The sequence below is a fragment of the Mastigoproctus giganteus genome, chromosome 2 (assembly GCF_048544385.1).
Source record: "Mastigoproctus giganteus isolate SK-2022 chromosome 2, ASM4854438v1, whole genome shotgun sequence".
NCBI lineage: Eukaryota > Metazoa > Arthropoda > Arachnida > Uropygi > Thelyphonidae > Mastigoproctus > Mastigoproctus giganteus.
The window spans coordinates 65154801-65167417 of record NC_143576.1 but is presented as its reverse complement, the minus strand read 5'-3'; the positions used below and the strand labels follow the sequence as shown (position 1 = coordinate 65167417).

General features: G+C 37.5%; 1 protein-coding gene across 2 annotated transcripts in view; it reads right to left on the bottom strand.

Annotated features, from left to right (window-relative positions):
- IntS3 (integrator complex subunit 3) overlaps nucleotides 1–12617 on the bottom strand; it is a 1056838-nt gene that overhangs the window by 981195 nt on the left and 63026 nt on the right. The gene's annotated exons all lie outside the window — the stretch shown is intronic.

The window sequence follows — 12617 nt, the reverse complement described above, 5'->3', positions numbered from 1 at the left end:
ATTGAGGGTCTATAAAGCCTTGAATGGTTAGATCATGCTCAATGCGGATGGGTTTCCTTCCTCTTGCTCAGAATAATCGCCTGAGAGGGCATAAATTCAAATTGAGGAAAGACTATTCTGCACAACTATCCTACGGTTGTAGGATAGTTGAGCGGAAGTGTGCCTTTAGCCAGTGGGTGGTTGATTGCTGGAACAAACTTCCATCTGTCATTGTAGAAGTTGATAGCTTAAATAGATTCAACGCAGAACTTGACAAACGTTTGGAGCGAGTGGATGGGTAAAATAAGGGGTTTTTTTTTTTTTTTTTTGGCTGATGCTATATAAGCTTGTTTTCTTGCATCATGTGCCTTTGCTAATGCTAATATTAACAACAGTGAATTCGTAGTCTTCTCCACTGGTGAAGTGTTATTTATTCGAGGTAGTACAATACCATGTCAACTCGTTGTGAAGGCAGTCACAATATGAGATATAACAAAAACTATGCCAATTTAATTAATTAATTTAACTACTTTGGTAGATAGCTATGTTAAAATGATGCATTTGCACTAACCTACATATTAGTCATTCTACCTCGCAGCATGAAGCCTTTGCCCTTAAATACTTTGTAGTCTATATCACTACGCACCATCAGGCATCCCTCATATTATGAAGTTATACTTCATAACTGGGTTGTTGCTATTGCAACACCAGGGTACCTGCCCACCCACCAAAGAGAAGCCAACCAGCTTTGAAACGGTGCAGTCTGGGTGGTGGTGGTATCTGCTGAGAATAAATAACAATAGTCTTCTCCACTGGTGTAGTGTTATTTATTCGAGGTAGTACAATACCATGGCAACTCGTTGTGAAGGCAGTCACAATATGAGATATAACAAAAACGATGCCAATTTAATTAATTAATTTAACTACTTTGGTAGATAACTATGTTAAAATGATGTATTTGCACTAACCTACAGATTAGACAAAAGTGAATTGTAAATGGGAAGCCTTCAAAAAATTTAGGCTTTTTATACCAACTAAGAAATATTGTTCAAGATTTAGGCCCAAATGGATGTCCGATGAACTGAGGAGACTTCTGGCAGAGAACAAAAATGCATGGGATGCATATAAAGTATTAAGTAACCCAGAAACCTATAGTAGCTATAAGCCAGTCTGTAATCAAGTCACAAAGGAAGTTAAGCAAGCGAAGGCTGATTACGAGAAATCTTTGGCAAAGAAAAACAACAAAGACTTCTTTACTTATGTAAATTCTAGGAGGAAGGGGATGAATCGATGAATCAGATTGGTCCTCTTGATATCGATTGTTGACGATCCTACTCAAATAGCTGACAAAGTGAATGAGTTTTTTGCATCTACATTCACAAATGAGGAATTCTGTAAGAAAATGGAGGCCAGAAGCTTATCAAACTCTGGCAGGGAGCTAAATGAGTTTGTAATAACTGAGAGAAAGTGAAGGAGAAATTGCTAAAGTTAAACAAAAGGAAGGCACCTGGAGCAGATGGGATCTGTCCAGTTATATTAAAGGAGGCAGCAAACATAATGGAGTCATTGGTTAACGAAGCACTGCCTGCTGGATCACCTAGACAAAATATTCCCAGGGGCTCACATCTGGTGAGTATGGGCTTGGCAAATCCAGGGTCCTGAGCTGGACATCATCATTCTTTTCTTTCTTGGTGATTCCCTTTTGACTCTCTCTCTCTCTTAGGGTAACTTGGGAATTTTTTTTTTTTTTTTTTGGCTGGTGCAGCATAAGCCTCAGGCTTCCTTGCACCATAAAGCTAATAATAATAATAAGACTGCAGTTATAGTTCGGACACAGCAAGGGTTTGTTAAGGGGAAGTCTTGTCTGACTAATTTGACTGGACAATATGATGAGTCACAAACGAACTGGATGCATAAAATAAATTTGATATCATACACTTGGATTTTAGGAAATCATTTGATACTGTTGCATGTGGAAGACTGCTGTACAAATTGTAGAGGTATGGCATTAAGGGCAAATTGCTACAATGGATAAAAGGATGGTTGAGTGAGAGAAGACAGAGAGTGGTAATCAATGAACACTGCTCTTCATGGACTAATGTTATTAGTGGAGTTCCCCAAGGGTCCATGTTGGGCCCATTATTGTTTCCTGATATACCTTCATCAATGATATTGATGAAGGTATATCAGGCTTAATGGCCAAGTTTGCAGATGATACGAGGGTTGGTATGGTTATTAATGACAGTAAGGACAATATACCACTGCAACAGGATCTAGAAAAGTTCAGCAGATCGGCTGATAGGTGGCAACTGAAGTTTTTTTGGTTTTTTTTTTATGAAAACCCCAAACATGAAAGGTATCAAAACCTATAGTACTTAGTACCGTGCATGGGTTGAAGAGAAGTATGGGGGAGGGGGATGCCGGAAACTTTGCTCTAAAGACTAAACATGGGTTTCACCACTTCAAGCCTCCAAAAAGCAAAGTGATGGTATTTCACCGGTTGATGAAAGTCATCTACCACCTGAACTACACTCAGGATAGTGGAGAATGAAACAGACCTACCTAGGGGTAATTGTGCAGTCAAGTATGAAGTTTTCTGAGCAGTGCAGATAGGCGGCAAGAGTAGCCAATCGAGTTGTCAATAATATATAGGAATTTTGCTAGATGGGATAAGGAGGTGATAATCCCCATGTATAAGACAATGGTCAGGCCACATCTTGAGTACTTCAGTACAGGTCTGGAGGGCTCATTTTAGGAAAGCTGTCGAGCTACTAGAACGAGATAAAGAAGGGCAACGAGATTGGTGAGTGGAAAAAAAAGGTTACTTTTACCAAGATAGGCTTACGTTCTGCAAATTTCAGCATCTGGAGACTACGCACCCGCAAGGTGATCTGATTGAGATGTATAAGGCCTTGAATGGGTTTGAGCAAGCTCAATGCTGATTGGGTTCTTCCTCTTGCTCAGATTCTGCATCAGAGGGGGCATAAATTCAAATTGAGGAAAGACAGTTATAGGATAGATGTGTGGAAATTTGCCTTTAGCCCACAGGTGGTTGATTGCTGGAACAAACTTCCATCTGTTGTTGTGGAAGTCGACAGTTTAAATAAATTCAAGGCTGAGCTAGACAAACTTTTGGAGTGAATGGATGGGTGAAATGGGAAGGGTTTTTTTTTTTTTTTTTTTGGCTGTTGCTATATATTTCTTGCATCATATGCCTATGCTAATGCTATATACATTGTGAGTTTTGCGTTAGGAATACCGGGCAGAAATGCATCATTAGAGAGGGTGTTTTCTTTAATGAATGCATTTTGGACTGATGAAAGGAACCAGTCCACTGAAACTGTACAGTCAATATTAATAACAAAACCATATTTTAAAGACATCTCTTCTATGGACTTTTACAATTTCATAAAGGAACAGCCAAACCTTCTGGAAAAAATTTATTCAATCATCTAAACAATATGACAAAGATATTAGCAGTGTATTTCCTGGACCATCTGCTCAATAAAGATTTGTGTAATTTCACAATATTAATGTGAGACTACGACAGCAATAAATATGTAAGTAACCTATATTAATTTTAATCAAGCTAAACAGTTATGGCTAGTTTGCATGAAACAAGTATAGGAGGATCGTTTTAAGTAGTATGACAGTCAAATCATGTCAACTCACCACGAGTGTCCCACTTTTTTGTTTTATAAATCTTGTCACCCTAGTAGGCAGTAACCTGGAGATTCTGATGCAAGCCAATTGTGGTATGGAACATTCTTATCTTGAACAACCTTAGCACATTTATTGGAAATCCAAGGTTTATTGATAAAGTACAAGATATAATTTCACTGATATAACCTGAGCAAACATTGACATCAATAGATTTAAAACAGTAATCCAACCAAGGAAAGGAAGAATACAAATCTTTCAGGTAATTCTGTTTCATATTCCTGTAATGCCAAGCATCACAAAGCTGAGAAAAGCATCTACCTCCTATTTTTTTAAATTCATAATAACTTAATGAAAAGATAGATTCAAAATACAAAAGAAATATTCGAGATAAAAAAATAATATAAGTATATATTACCTACATATTATTTGTATTAATATGCTTGTATAAATTAGAATACACTTAACATTAAACACAACTGACTCTTGATTAAACACAATTTATTTGTCTATAATTTTAAAACCATACACTTAATACTAAACACAATTTATTTCTCTGTAATTAGAAACAATACTATTTAATAATAAACACGATTTCAATTAGTCTTAATTTATGAATCATAAAATTGATGCTTGTTTTAAAGATTTCACTTTGATATTTCTTAAGTATTGATATTGGTGTTTTTGGGCACAAGGGCAACTGGGGCCAAAATGTGCATATTCCTAATTTCTTAAGTTTATCCTGAAAACACTCACCACGTTAAAAGTCTCATTACTTGCCTCAGTTCCTTCAAAAAAATTTACTAATGTGGCCATTGCACCTTGAGCTTGTGTGATTGTCAGCACTGATTTTGATTCACTTTCAATTGTCATCATATCATCATCTTTACCATCACATCTATCGTCTTTGTTGAGCACAGCATCTAAAATGTACTCTCTGCAGGAAGACCACTAGTTATTAAGTTGTCATCAACTCGTACAAATTCATCGATATTATCTGTATTAAAACCTACAATGTTATTATGTAGAAACCATTCAATTAATGTTTTTTAATTCGATTAATTGTTTTTTTCGTTTCCATCTTCTTCATCTACAACTGAAATTTCATTTGAATTTAATTTCGATTTCTTGAAGCAATTCGATATGGTTGTCGAAGTAACATTCCACGCATCATTCAATAAATTTATAGTATCCAATATCGATATAGACTCAGTAAGTTTCTGTTCTCTTTGAGTGATCAGATGTAGAACTAGAATTTGTTTATAAAATACTTTAAAACTCTTGATTACACCCATGTCCATTGGTTGTAAAATTCATGTTGCATTGGGAAGCAGAAACACTAGTTTGTTGTTTATTATTTGGTTTTTAGGAGCATTAGCAACTAAGGCCATATTGCTTCAGGTCATTCCCTGACCTTTCCGCATCCTCCATATTTGGTGGTCACGGGCTTGAACCCCGGTCTGATCAAGAAGCGTGTGCTACGCACTGCTGCTACTGCCTGCCTGGCTATGGAGGCACACAGAAACACTAGCTTAATGTTGGACAAATTTTGAATCTTGGGATGTGCAGGACAGTTATCAACTAACAATAAAATATTTTTCTTCTTTTTGAATAGCTCTTTATTCCAATCATTTACATCAGTGGTTTTCGACCTTTTGTTAATAACAGCACTCCTAAGTAATTTATTTTATTTTGTGGCACCCCTAATCAATTTTCTGCCTGTAGATCAAGCACTCTCTCTCTCTCCCTCTCTCTCTCTCTGTATACATATATATCTAATATTAAAAAAAAAAAAACATGTTATATGATAGTTATAACATGTTTTTTAACATGTTATAACTATCATATTTTAAATTTTAATTTTGTTTATAGTTATAATAATATAACTATAAACAAAATTACAATTTTGTTTATATACTTATATAATAATTTTATTCTTTATATAGAGATACTAAATGGATACTGTACGCCTTTTTATAATGAAATAAATATATAAATTAAAAAATAATAATAATAAATTTAAGTAACTTAAACCCAAATTATGTGGCACCCTAAGGTGCCTTGGCATCCCGGTTGAAAAATCACTGATTTACGTATTCTCAAAAATATCCGAAGTCATCCAAGCTTTCTTGTTTGCGTTGTAATCTACAGGAAGTTTCCTTACATTTTTGAAACATCAAGGTTTTAACGATTTTACGATAACAATTTTTTTTTTTTTTTTTTTTTTCAGTTTCTGTCATATTTGAGCATGTGAGTACTGTCACTGTTTTTGTTTTTTTCCACCAACACATTTTTCCCCTTCGAATTTAAATGTATTGTCAGGTGTCAAATTATAAAAAAGTCCTGTTTCGTCGACTTTGTTGTAGTAGTAATAGTAGTAGAAGTTTCGTGTAGTAATAGTAATAGTAGTTTCTTGTGATGCAAGAAAGCAAGCATATGGAGCTTATGTAGCATCAGCCAAAAAAAAAAACTATTTCACATGACCATTCCCTCTAAAAATTCCAGTTCCTCCTTGAATTTATTTAAGCTATCAACTTCCAGAACGACAGATGGAAGTTTGTTCCAGCAATTAATCACCAGCTGATTTTCCACACATATATTCTACAACTGTCTTTCTTCAATTTGAATTTATGCTCCCGCAGGTTAATAATCTGAGCAAGCGGAAGAATCCCATCAGAATTCAGCAGGCTCAACCCATCAAGGCCTTATACACCTCAATCAGATCACCTCACAGGTGTTTAGTCTCCAGCCGCTGCAATTTGTAGAACTTAAGCCTTTCTTGGTAAGAGAACCCCCTCGTTCCCCTCACCAATCTTGTTGCCCTTCTCTGTACATGCTCAAGCAACTCTGCATTCTTCTTAAAATGAGACCTCCAGACCTGTACGCAGTACTCAAGGCCTGACCATTGCCTTATACAAAGGGATAATCACCTCCTTTTCCCTGCTAGCAAAATTCCTGTATATCATTGACAATACCCCATGACCTGCTCTGGCAGCCTGTCTGCATTGCTCAGAAAACTTCATACCTGACTGCACAATTACTCCCAGGTCTTTTTCATTTTCTACCACCCTAAGTGTAGTACCACAGAGTTTGTACATTCCTGTGGGGGTTACTTTTACCCATATGCAGTACTTTGCATTTGTCAATGTTAAACTTCAGTTTCCACTTCTAAGCCCATCTGCCCAAATTTTCCAGATCCTGTTGCAGTAGTACAACTGTTGTAGATGTCTTCGTCAATGAAATATTTCCTCATTTCTGCCCAAACGTGGTCAATCGACTCATTTGCCATTATTGGACCCGCAGATTGAGATTCTCCAATAATTTTTGCACAAACTATGTTATGTCGGTTTTTAAATTGATCTAGTCAACCGTTGTTACACACAAATCGTCATATCCGAATTGTTTAGCAAATTTTTCTGCTTGAGCCTTCAAGATCGGACCGTCTAATGAAAATCCAGCACTTCTTTGTGCGGTGAACCATTGAAGTAATGCTTCATCAACATTTGTAACCTCGCACTTTCTAAATTTTTTTTTTCCCGGTTATATTCTTTTCCAGTGCCGATATGTAAACATCCTTATTCTTCAACAATGTCGATACACTTGAAGGGTACAAAGAAAACTTTTCATACTTCGACATTTTTTGCACCACGTTCTAACTCACGAATAATTTCGACTTTTTCACAAATTGAGAGACACTTTCTTTTGTTAGTAGACATGTTTCCAAAGGAAGGGATCGTTTCTGATTTTACTTTAAAATGATAAAGTTATCTGCATACAAAGTTCTTAGAAGTCCCATTTTCAAATTTCTTAGAAGTCTCGAAATAAATTTATGGTTCAGTGAATACAAGACAGTCTGTAAATAGGGTAATGCAACAAGCAGAATGCCAATGCACTATTATATAGCCCCATCCGTGGAAGGACAAGGTCATAAACCGGCCGCTAATCCGATGCAGGTGGTCATAAAGCTAAGTCACCCTTTTACATTATCATCTATTCCAAGAATTGGGTAATTTCGACTACCCAAGCAATTAAGAATGTTTGCATAGTTACCAAAATTTGTTCGGTATATCCATGTAGTACGTGCATTATAACAGTGAGCAATTGTATGGAATACGTGTAAATTAAAATCATTATGGCTTTTTGCTTGTTACAGCCGTGATCTCGTTATTTCCATGCTCGATATAACCAAGTTCGACTGTATATGCATGAGTCAATTTCTGTTGGAACAATAATAATTAATTCTATTGTGACTTTTAGCATATTTATATTAACATTGCCATAAACTATGCTTTTTTGGAAATTAACATTTTGATGTGTCATGTTGTGTCATGGATAACTTAAGGAGTGTCGCAGAAAACTTCAGGTGTGCTGCAAAGAGAAAAAGGTTGCCGAACATTGATATAGGGGACTAACAGGCAAGAGTTAAAGAGGTTCACTGATTTGGCTGCAGTGTCTGCCAAATCATTTCCTGAGATCCCAATGTGGCCTGGGATCCAGCAGAAACAAACATCAAATTCAGATTGTGAAAGGAAGTGCAGCTTCTGAAGTATCCAGGTCAACACAGGATGAGGGTTGAACCCCATTGATGATAAAAGCCCGCAAAGAACTCAGAGAGTCGGTATATATAATATATTTTTTGTGGTGGATAGTTTGTATATGATCCAAGGCTAGCTCAACTGTCTGCAGCTCTGCAGTGAACACACTGCATTCTTCAATGGGAAGCTACGTATCACATTTTACAATTTTACAAAAGGGATGAACGGATTGACAGTTGAATGAGTTGCATGCTATGTATACATCAACTGCCTATAATGCTGGTTCATGGCGATTTTTCCCCCTAATGAATTTAGAAAGCATCAATTTGCGAGTGACATGCAAGTGGTAATATGCAACTGCTATGCAGAAGAAAAATAAAAATAATCACATTAAAAGGTGGGCACATGAAGCAACATGCTGCAACCGTTTTTGTATTTCAAACATGCAGTATTTTCACACATAATAAATGCAAACCTTGGGAAAGAAGGATATGAATGATTTCATGTTAATAATATTTGTCACATATACAGGCAAAATTAATAGAATTTTTTTTTTTTCAGTGAAATACAGTCAAACTTGGTTATAACGAGCAAGGAAATAAAGATCACAGCTGTAATGAGCAAAAAGCTATAATGATTTTAATTTACACGTATTCCCAAACAATCACTCTCTGTTATAACAAGCATACTACAAAGATATACCATACAAATTTTGATAACTATGCAAACATTCTGAATTGCTCGGGGTCACAAAAATCTAATTCTTGGAATAGACAAAAATGAAAAGGGTGACTTAGCTTTTATAACCACCCTCATCACATCGGATTAGTGGCCAGTTTATGACCTTGTTCTTTTGGGGATGGAGGCTATACAATAGTGCACTGGTGATCTGCTAAGAACTTTGTTTCGGGACTTATAAGAACTTTGTATGCAGATCACTTTACTGTCATTTTAAATAAAATCTGTTAGAAACAAACCCTTCCTTCGGAAACATGTCTACTAACAAAAGAAAGTCTCTCGATTTGTGAAAAAGTCAAAATTATTCGGGAGTTAGAACATGGTGCAAAATGTTGAAGTGTGTAAAAAGTTTCTTTGTGCTCTTCAACAGTAATGACATTGTGGAAGAATAAACATGTTTACATATTGGCACTGGAAAAGAACATAACCGATTTAAAAAAAAAAAAATTAGAAATTGTGAGGTTACAAATGCCGAAGAAGCATTGCTTCAATGGTTCACTACACAAAAAAAGCGCTGGATTGTCAACAGATGATCAGATCTTGAAAGCTCAAGCGGAAAACTTTGCTAAACAATTTGGATGCAACAATTTTGTATGCAACAAAGGTTGGCTGGATCAATTTAAAACCGAATACGAAATTGAATCTATATTTTTATCAAGTTACTGAGAATTTTAAAAAAATGGGAGGTAGATTTAACTCATCACTGATATAGTGAGTAACGGTTATAACAAGGAAGTTTTGTCGTTCCTTTGATGCTTGTTCGACTGTAGAATAATTTCAGAGCATTTTCTTGTAAATATTGGCTTAATTTGTTATGATGGAGTGATGCCCCCCCCCCCACAAACTTAAATTTTGCAGAGATTAATTGTTTAATTTTTTTTTTTCAATTTTCTATTCTATGTTATGGATGTTTTCTAAAAATTTAAATATAATTAACTTTTATTTCATTAAAGCTAATGAATGTTTTTTGTAGCAAAAAGTCCACTTGAAAAATTTTCAAATGTCATTAAAAAATGAAGAACTGAAATTAATAAGTATTGTAATCTACTGATAAAATGTCAACCACAATTCAAAAAAAAAACAAATACTTTTTTTTATATATATATATATACACTGAGTAATCACTGAATTATGACCACCTACCTAATACTTCGTAGGTCCTCCTTTTGCCCTCAGTACAGCAACTATCCGACATGGCATTGATTCAACAAGATGTCAGAAGCATTTGGGAGGAATGGCCAACCAAGCTGTGTGTAATGCGGCCAGCAATGCAGGTATGGGGTATCCAGAACACCTGATATACCTTTCCATAGTGCCCACATGAGCTCTATGGGATTGATATTGGCGGAGTTTGGAGGCCAATCGATACGCTGGAAGTCAGAACTGTGTTCCTCAAACCATTCCTGCATAACAAGTGCCCGATGGCTCAGCACATTGTCATCTTGGAAGACACCATCGACATTCAGGAAAAAGTGTAACATAGTGGGGTGTACACAGTCAGCAAGCAGTTGACGATAGCAGAGACCACTGATACGTTGTTCCACATGCACCAGGGATCCAAGATCTTGACAGTGAAACATGCCCCACACACCATGCAACCGCCTCCACCAGTGTGCACTTCTGATACCATGCATGATGGATCAAGAACTTCACGTTGTTTACGGCAAATCCGTACACGACCATCCACGGTGCGGAGTAAATAACGTGACTCATCCGACCAGCATACCTTCCAGTCTTCTAATGTCCAACTTGCATGCTCTTTGCACCAGGCGAGTCTTTTACGCCGATGAACCTTGCTTAGAAGAGGATACCATAGGAGTCGTCTGCTGGTATAGCCCATACGTGCGAGCGTGTGACGCATGGTCATGCCAGATATTGTTCCGAGTTAGCCCATGTTGTATTGGGTAGTCAACTCTTAAACAGTGCTGTGCCTGTTCGCCTGTACAAGTCATCAGACCAGGCGCTCACTTCTAACATCAACCTTTCACTGACCTTTGCAGTTTCACCATCAGGTTGTTTTTTGACCATTTTGACACCAGTCCTGGTACATTTTAACAACTGCGGCTCTCAAACACTCCACCAGTTCAACCATTTGGCAAATCGAGGCACCAGCTCATCAAGCACCCACAATCTGTCCTTTTTCAAAGTCCAATAAATCCTTCCTTTTACCCATCACGTTCAGAATTTTACTACTACTGAACCACTGACACCTTATGTATGCTACGTAGGTCGAATAACTCCCCACTCTCGTACCTCATGTGGTCAATGGGTCGCATTCAGTTTTCATAGGGGGTGGTCATAATTCAGTGATCACTCAGGGTATATTAAAATTAAAATCTGGGGCCTGTCAGTGGACCAATATGGCTTTGTTACAAAACAGTGTGTAATATATATATATACAGGGTGTCTCAAAAATACACGGCATAACTTCAGGAATGAGTTCCTCATATGTAGACAATAAAAATATTTTATATCAACCTAGTTCGGGAAATGCTTGGTTTCCGAGTTTAGAAGGTCTGTCTATGACACTTAACTGTTCACATCAGCTTTTAGTAATTGTTCAAAATGTCCACCTTCTGCCTGAATACAGGCCTCACATTGACGTCTCATGGACTCATGAAGACTATGCCAAATTCCTGGCATGTTTCGTAATGTCTGACAACCTGCCACAATTCGATTGTGGAGAGTTTCCACATCAGCTACCGGAGTCGAATACACCAATGACTTTAAGTGGCCCCACAAGAAGAAATCTAGTGGGTTTTAAATTAGGTGAGCATGGAGGCCAGGCTATTGGTCCACCTCTACCTATCCACCGACCAGGAAACCTTTGATTCAGGTAATTGCGGGCTAGGTGAAATGTGGTGAAACCACTGGCTGAAATGTGTGGGAGCGCCATTGTACATGAAGTGTGCTTGTTGACAAACGATCAGCGGAGTGTTGACCAAGAAATCAGGCATGTTGTTGTCTAGAAAGTTTCTGTATGCCTGCCCTGTGAGTTTGTTTGGAAGTACATGGGGCCCAAATAACTTATCACCAAAATCACCCACCCAGATGTTGAGGCTGAACCACTGTTGGTGATGTGATGGAAGAATTGCATGTGGGTTTTTCCTCAGCCCACTCATGCTGATTGTGAAAGTTTTAGATTCCATCTCGTGTGAACTGTGCTTCATCTGTGAATATCACTAAGGCAGGAAAGTGAGGAGTTGTACCACACTGCTGCAAGAACCACTGGCAGAACATTACTCACGCAGGGTAATCTGCTGGTGATAAGGCCTGTACCCATTGCAGATGGTAAGGATACAGTTGGTGTTCTCGCAACACTCTCCAAATAGTCAAACGTTGAACAGCCAGTTGCATTGCTATTCTGCATGTGCTGATTCCAGGAGTGGCATGCACAACATCCAAAATCTCCTTCTCTACTTCAGGAGTTGTAGATCTTTGTCGTCCTCTGTCAGCAGCACAAGATTTAAAGATACCATGTTCACAAAGGCGGTGTGGATACCTTCAAACGTTTTCCTGTCTGGACATCTTCGTTCTGGGAACCTTTTGTAGTACAAACGACGAAACTCCAGAGCACTGCCATCCGCCAAACCATACATAAAGTGCATATCCGTTTGCTCCTAATTTGAGTGCATTGTCGGAATGGAAAACCAAAGGAAATCACCTGTGGGAGATAAGACATTCCGGTTAATAACTCGGGAACCA